Raw genomic sequence first — 7,629 nt, 5'->3', positions numbered from 1 at the left:
TCTTAGCATGGGCTTGACAATACCGTAGGCCAATGTCTCTTCCTATTAAAATAAAGTATTAAGTCTTAGTGCTCAGGACAAGGTGATATTTCAAAGGGCAGTCTATTTAAAGTGTTCTTTTTGGTTTAAAATTCTGCATTTTATACAAAACTACAACTGCTGACTTCAAGAATAAGTTTAAAACTAAGAAGTAGAAATCTAGAAATGAAGAACATTCTAAATATGCTGAATCTCAAAAGCTAGCAACTGAAATCTTTGAGGAAAATAGTTTCCTAGCTTCTGTGAACTGAGACTTTTATAATCTCCAAAATACCTATAAAATGTATTCTACCATTTCACTTTAAACTACATTTTAAAGGCTGAATTTCTCATCTTGAGTATTTTTTATTTTTTCATTCCTACCATTGCTCATATTTGGCCAATAATGGTAGGGACTAGGGGCATGGCCCTGAATAAGATGATATTTTCCATCTCATTTCTACTTTGACCTCTACTTATTCCCATTTCTTGTTATTTTCTACTGCTTTGTACATATTTTAAACTCTTAATTCCACCATACAAAGCCACTCAGTCATTTCCTTTTCTCTCCTTTTCCTTTATTTCAACGTCTTTTTCCCCTTTTTAATCATTTGAGGGGCATGTGTTGTTTTCCTTGTCATCTCAGTTCTCATTGTCATTTTTCATTGTCCCTGAAAGATTCTTGCTTTTCTGCTATACCAACCCCCGAATCCTTGATAGCAACTTTACAGGGTTGCTGGAATAGTACCAACCGTTGTCTTTGCGTACCTGGAACAAAACAAATTGTTGTTAGGGTCATTAGAAGAATCCTTGCTACAAATGCCCAACTGTGAACCATGAGTCTCATCTTCTTTCATACTATTCTATTACCCATATGCCACATATTAAAATTTTGATAATGCTTGTCCAAATAATAACTTTATAGAAATGAAGTCAGGTCTTTATTGGTACAGTTGATTTAAAAAACTAAACTAGAATTAACTTTATAAAATAAAAAATTTATTATCTTAAAAAACACCAAACCAAAGGTGAGACCATTTCTGAATCTCAGGGATGACCATCTAGAGAATGGAACTAGTGCTGGCTCTGTTACCACCAGTCCTCCCACTGTTTCTCAGACTATTGGCTTCACAATCTCCTACAGCAGCCTGGATTCTTCTGCTCAGTGGAACGTTTGACTCTTAACAATTCTAGCTTCACCAACTGGAGGGGCTGAGCCTCTTCCTTGATCACAATGAGAAAAGTTTTGACTCTGAGTGGTCAGGCTTGGTTTCTGAGCCAGGTAATGTGATTTAGGTATAGAAACCATGGTTAGAGGAAGGTTGGGGGCAACACTCCCTCATCAGAAAATAATACTGCTTTCATAAAAAAGTATGATGGACAACAGAGCAATGGATATCCACTACTGACTATTGTTGCCTAGTGTTTTAATTATTGTTTTCACATTCCTTTCCTTCTCTAAATAGTTATTTCTATAAGAATACAGTATAAGACTTTTTATATCTATTTTCCCAGTGCCTAGTACGATGTTAGGCACATAATAGAAGATCAACAGATTTTTATTGAATTAATGAATGAATAAGGTTCTCTCACTTGAAGATTTATTTTGAGAAGAACAAATAGTATAAAAAATGAACAAAAGAACATTATCTCTTTTACTGTTTGTCATTGCATCTTTTTTATGCCCTTGCTAGTCTGTGTAACTAAATCCGTTAGTGCATTGGATTACAATAGTGTTTTATCCATCCTACTTAACATAATCCATAATCCAATGCCAGCACAGCACTCAAAAAATAAAATATAATAATGATATATTTCTCATGCACTTTCACTATCTCCCAACCAGAAGGGGCTATAATTTATGTGCCATCTTGGACTAATAACTCTTTCCTTCAAGACATCTCAGATTTTATCAGTACTCTTGACCTTTCCCCTTCCACTCTGACAGCCCTAGAGACTTTAGCTTAACTTCAGCTTGGTTGTCAATTCCAGCAGGCTCTCCTATTTTTTGTTAGGTTTCTTGTCTCATCATCAACCTAGGGGCCGTGTCACAAGCCACAGATTTCTGTCCCATCTCCCTCCTTTGTCAGCTTCCTACAAATTTGTCACTTGAATAGAAACATGGTAAATGCCTGAGTGCAGCTATATCTGGATTTACACGTAATTTAGGAATTAGCATTCTACAGTGAATCACTTTGTGGGTTTTCTCCCACAACATTCAAGTTTCTAATGACACTTGCAGCAGGTCATATTTTTTCAACAAAGCAGAATAACTTCAAAACTAGCCATGCTAAACATAGTCATTTCTTTTTATCTCTTAAAGGCTGCTCTACTCTAATCCCCAAATTTTACTGCTTATTCAAATACTTAAATCAAGGTACAATTCCAAAGATCTCAGGTGATGCAGAACTCACAGATGACAAGTGAAATACAGATCCTATTGTAATCATATTAATTTTTCTTGGGTACTGTTTTATTATTAGCAAGCTTAAAATGAATGAAATTATAAACAAAGAGTAATCATTTAAGTTCAAATTCTGATGTGACATTTAGGTAAATCACTTCTCCCCTTTTCCACTTCTGTAGATGAAGCTACAACAGAATGTTTCAGAATAACATGATACAGTCATATGTCACTTAATGACGGGGATACGTTTGTGAGAAATGGATCGTTAAGTGATTTTGTTGTTGTGTAAACATCGTAGTGTATTACACAAACCTAGATAGTATCGCCTACTACACACCTGGGCTATATAGTACTAAACTTATGGGCCCCATTGTATATGTGGTCCATCGTTGACAAAAATGTTGTTATGTGGCATGTGACTGTAAATACTTGATGGGACTTTCCCTCTTATCCCAGACTTGAGGATTGGAGCACTCAGCTGAAAACAAGTAACACTGCATGATATATATTCTAAGGCAAGCAACCAATAATTGTTGCCAGATACTGCCTTGCCAAGAAGTGACAGAACTTCTCCTACTACCATTAGCCACCTCTCCCAATCTATATTTAAAAAGTGAGGAGAAAGGAGGAATAAGGATTCCTGAGAGACCTTGGATTCCCCTAGCCTGTGCAGGGAATGCAGTGTTTATGTTGAGGAGCAAATGAGAGAGCCATCAGAGCTTCATTCATGGAGGGATGACTATAAGAAGCAACGGCTAGCTATGCATTCCCTTCTGGGATGTCACCTTAAGTGACAGAGTTGCTCCTCATCCCCTATGCTTATCTCATCAGGGAGAAGAGAATTGGAAACAGATGGTAGGGACTAACATGGGGTAGCAGTGACAGCTGTCTGCAGACCCAATTTTGGGTATGGCAAGATTGTGTTAGTTTCCTGCGGACACTGCAGAAAGTACCTACCTTGAGAAGGCTTGCCAATACTACATCTCAGAGAACAGACTCCAAACAAGGGCCCCCAGCAGCAAAACTGAACAGAGAGAAGTCCTAATGAGGGTAATAGGGAAGGCCTTTAAAAGTCTAGTCAGGGGCCTCTGCAATAGGAGGTCCAGGCAGAGCTCTCCAAAGATCCCACTCTGCACCGCTCTACGTTTGGACATCTTCTCCTGAAGGGTATTAATGGAAAGTGGTTATTAGCTAGAGAATCATCAAAAAGCAGCACAAAGGGGATCACAGTTCAGAAAGGGGCTTGTTATTTTTCTACTCATCTCTTTAAACAGTCCCCAACAGTAAAAGCCAAGCAGAGAGAAAAGGAAAGGGGTACTAGCTCCACACTCCCTTTTAGCTCTGTGCTCCTCAGGCCCCAAGTCCAGCCTTGGATGGGTGAGGGAAGTAGCTCTGAATTTCAGGTTATGACATTTAGGTTTTATACTAAAAAAGATTAGTTTTAATTATTGAAAATTATTGGAAAGTAGACGACATCTGTTCTAGATAACATTATGTGACAAGAAAGATTCAACAAAGCAACAAAATAATGAGAAACAAAAGTAATAACATATCATGTTTATTTTACACAACAAAGAGTAAAATGTGAAAAAAAGGTCTCAAGTAGAAGTTAGGAATCTAAACTGTAGTCTTTGCTCTACTCTCAAATCCTTGGGCAAGTCACTTCTCTCTGGCTTATTGGTTAAGTTGGAAAATACTTCCTATCTTACCAAGAAGGGAAAACTCTGAAGATGAATGGATACATTGTCATGTATATTACCATGTAGCTGGGACTTCATAAAGTTTATTAGTTTTCTATTGCTGCATACAAATCACTGCAAACTTAACAGCGTAAAACAATACTCACTTATTAGCTCACAGTTCTGTGGGTTAGAATATGAGGGTAGGCTCAGATGTGCTCTCTGCTTAGGATCTCACAAGGCCAAAATCAAGGTGTCAGCCAGGCTGAGATCTTACCTGGAGGCTCCAAGGAAGAATCCATGAACAAGCTCATTTAGGTTGTTGGCCAAACTCCATTCGGTTCCTTGTATCCACATGACTGAGGTCCTCATTCCCTTGCTGACTGACAGCTGAGGGCCATTTGTGGTTCTTAAAGGACACCTGCATTTCTTGTCATGTAGCATTCTCCCTCTTCAAAATTACCCGTTGCACTTTGAAGTCCCTCATGCTTTGAATCTCTGACTTCGTATTCTATCAGCCAGAGAAAGTGTTATGCTTTTAAAGGGCTCACCTGACTGGGTCAGGCCCACCTGGATAACCCCTGTATCTTCAGATCAACAGATTGTTGACTTTCATTATATTTCCAAATCCCTTTACAGAAGTCTGTGTTTGATTGAATAAACAGGGGATGGGAATCTTGGAAAGAGAAGGGTGAGGAAGGACTGAGAGGGAGAGCATCTTCAAAATTTTGCCTACCACAATAAATAGGCATTTAATTTTATTCTCTAAAGTATCATATCATAAAATTGACATTTAATAAATAAACTTTTAATAATGAAATAGGTGAATGACAAATGTAGGTGGAAACAGGAAAATTTATTTTATTTATAAATGAAATAATTAATTTATGTAACTATGTATTAGTTTGCCTTTTGCAAGCCCCTATTTATACAATAACCCCTCATGAGACTTGGGTAAATATCAGTGTGTGGGAAAAAGTAATTGGGAAATTCAAAAATTTGGGTATGATCACATTTCTTTTCTTCATTGAAAAATGTGAAAATTTGAAGTGGAATTCCATAGCAATTTCTGCTTGTAATTAAAGAAAATATCTCAAAATTTCCAAACAGTGGATGACCTATGAAAGCATTAAATTTCAATAAATGACATATACTTATGCAATACTTTTACAGAAAGACTTTTTCATGAATAAACCATCAAGGATCTCAGACCAATAGTAACTACTCTCCACCATAGATTATACCCTAAAAATTAGGGCTAAGTAACTAAAGTTTTCTATTCCTAGATGTTATTCAATTGTCGTGTGTGTGTTTGTGTAAAGCATTTTAAAACTTATAAAAGGCTTTACACACATTACCTCTTCTTTTGCTTCACATAAAATTAATCTGTACTAGTTAACTCATCCAATCTCTTTATTTTCCAACTAAAGGCATACCTCATTTTATTGCACCTGAATTGCTACAATTTCATGGCAAAATTTTAATGAATAAGGAATTGCTTCTTATGGATTCCTTATGATGAGCAAAGAAAGAGGTTTCTTGAGATGGAATCTACTCCTGGTGAAGATGCTGTGAAGATTGTTGACATGACAACAAAGGATTTAAAATATTATATAAACTTAGTCGATAAAGCAGTGGCAGGGTTTGAGAGTATTAACTCTAATTTTGAAAGTAGTTCTATCTTGGGTAAAATGTTATCAAACAACATCTCATGCTACAGAGAAATCGTCCGTGAAAGGAAGAATCAATCCGTGTGGCAAACTTCATGGTTGTCTTATTCTAAAAAATTGCCAGTCACCCCAACCTTCAGCAATGACCACCCTGATCAGTCAGCAGCCATCAACATGGAGGCAAGACTCTCCACCAACAAAAAGATTATGACTTGCTACAGGCTCAGATGATGGTTAACATTTTTTAAGAATAAAATGTTTTTTAATTAAGATATGTACGTTGTTTTTTTAAACATAGTGCTATTGCATACTTAGACTAAAGTATAGTGTAAACATAACTTTATTTGTGCTAGGAAACCAAAAAATTTGTGTGACTCACTTGATTGCAACAGTTGCTTTAGTGCAGTGGTCTGGAACTAAACTCATGGCATCTCCAAGGTGTGCCTGCATTCTTGATAAATTTGTTAATGTCAGACTTTCCTTAAAAGCACACAAAGTCATATTTTTCAGAAGCTCACATTTAATTACCTTCCAAATGACTAAATTTTAGGCACGTCTGAATTAAGCTGGAGAGTATCTATTTCACAATCCTGGTGGGCCAATGATGCCAATTTCTTTTCTATGTTGCTGTTGTTTTGTTTTGTTTCTAATGATTTCAACAATATTCCGGACTCCTTTGTTCAATTCCACTGTTAGCAGATATTGTCTTGACCTGAAGTTTCACTACTTTCCTTTTTTTTTCTCCTGATCCTCCTTTTCTCTAGGACTTTATTGTGCCAGCACATGCCTCTATGAGGGTGAAAATCCCTGAGTAGTCAACGAGCTTATCTCCAAAGTTTGACATCAACAAGAACTGTTATTTTCCTCCTAATTTTATCCCATGGTCTTAAATTTCTGCTTCTTTAAGTCTCCAGTACAAAGAACCTCTGGTGTGTGAGTAGGAAACATGTGCTTATGTTGAATGTGGAGGTATGAAGGGAGTCTAGTTGAAAAGACATTTAAGGAAAGAGCATAAGGGAGGTCAGTCTTGGAGACAAACAGGCCATGGACCATGAACTCTCCCTCACGGGATGTTGTGTATAAGCATGTCTGTGTCCTTGGTCGTCTTTGGATGAAATTTAATGAATTAAAGCATAGGACTCTAATTTGTTAATAGTATGTCTTAGAAATTTTTAACATCAACATTTAATAGTGGTATAAAATATCTTAAAAATGAGAAAGGAAGGGATGGGGAGAATAAGAGAGAAGGGACATACGGTGATGTTAAAAAAGTCTGTGTCTGGAGTCAGGACAAACAAGATTCATGCCTCTCTCTGCCACATCCCAGAGATGAGACCTTGGGAAAGTTTTACAACTTTTTTCTTTTTTTTTAAAGTTAATTTCACCCGTTTATTTTTACTTTTTTAGTGTGGCTGCTAGAAAATTTTAAATTACCTATGCGATGCACATTTTATTTCTTTTGGAGAGGGCTGGTTTAAAAAATGATTAATGTTCATCAAATAAGTAAGTACCTGTGACTACACGCTCTGGAACATCCTACATAGAAATGTCCACGTGAGACACAGCTTTACAACTTTTTTGAGACTTAGTTTTCTTATCTGGAAAATAGGGATGATGATAGTTCAAATACCATAAATTTATATTATTTTTATACAATAGGATTGTTTTTATATGGTAAAAAAAAGAAATAAAGAGGGCTTGTTTAAATATACAGTAACTTGCTTGACAACTTCATTCTTAGATTGCCCATTTTTGCACTAGCAAGTAGCAATTTTTTCACTTTATAAAACCTCTATCACAATATAAATCAACAAAATAAAAGACTTATGTGTTTCCCAAAACTATCTTGACCATA

The sequence above is a fragment of the Diceros bicornis genome, chromosome 40 (assembly GCF_020826845.1).
Source record: "Diceros bicornis minor isolate mBicDic1 chromosome 40, mDicBic1.mat.cur, whole genome shotgun sequence".
NCBI lineage: Eukaryota > Metazoa > Chordata > Mammalia > Perissodactyla > Rhinocerotidae > Diceros > Diceros bicornis.
Note: the sequence above shows the minus strand (reverse complement) of the source record.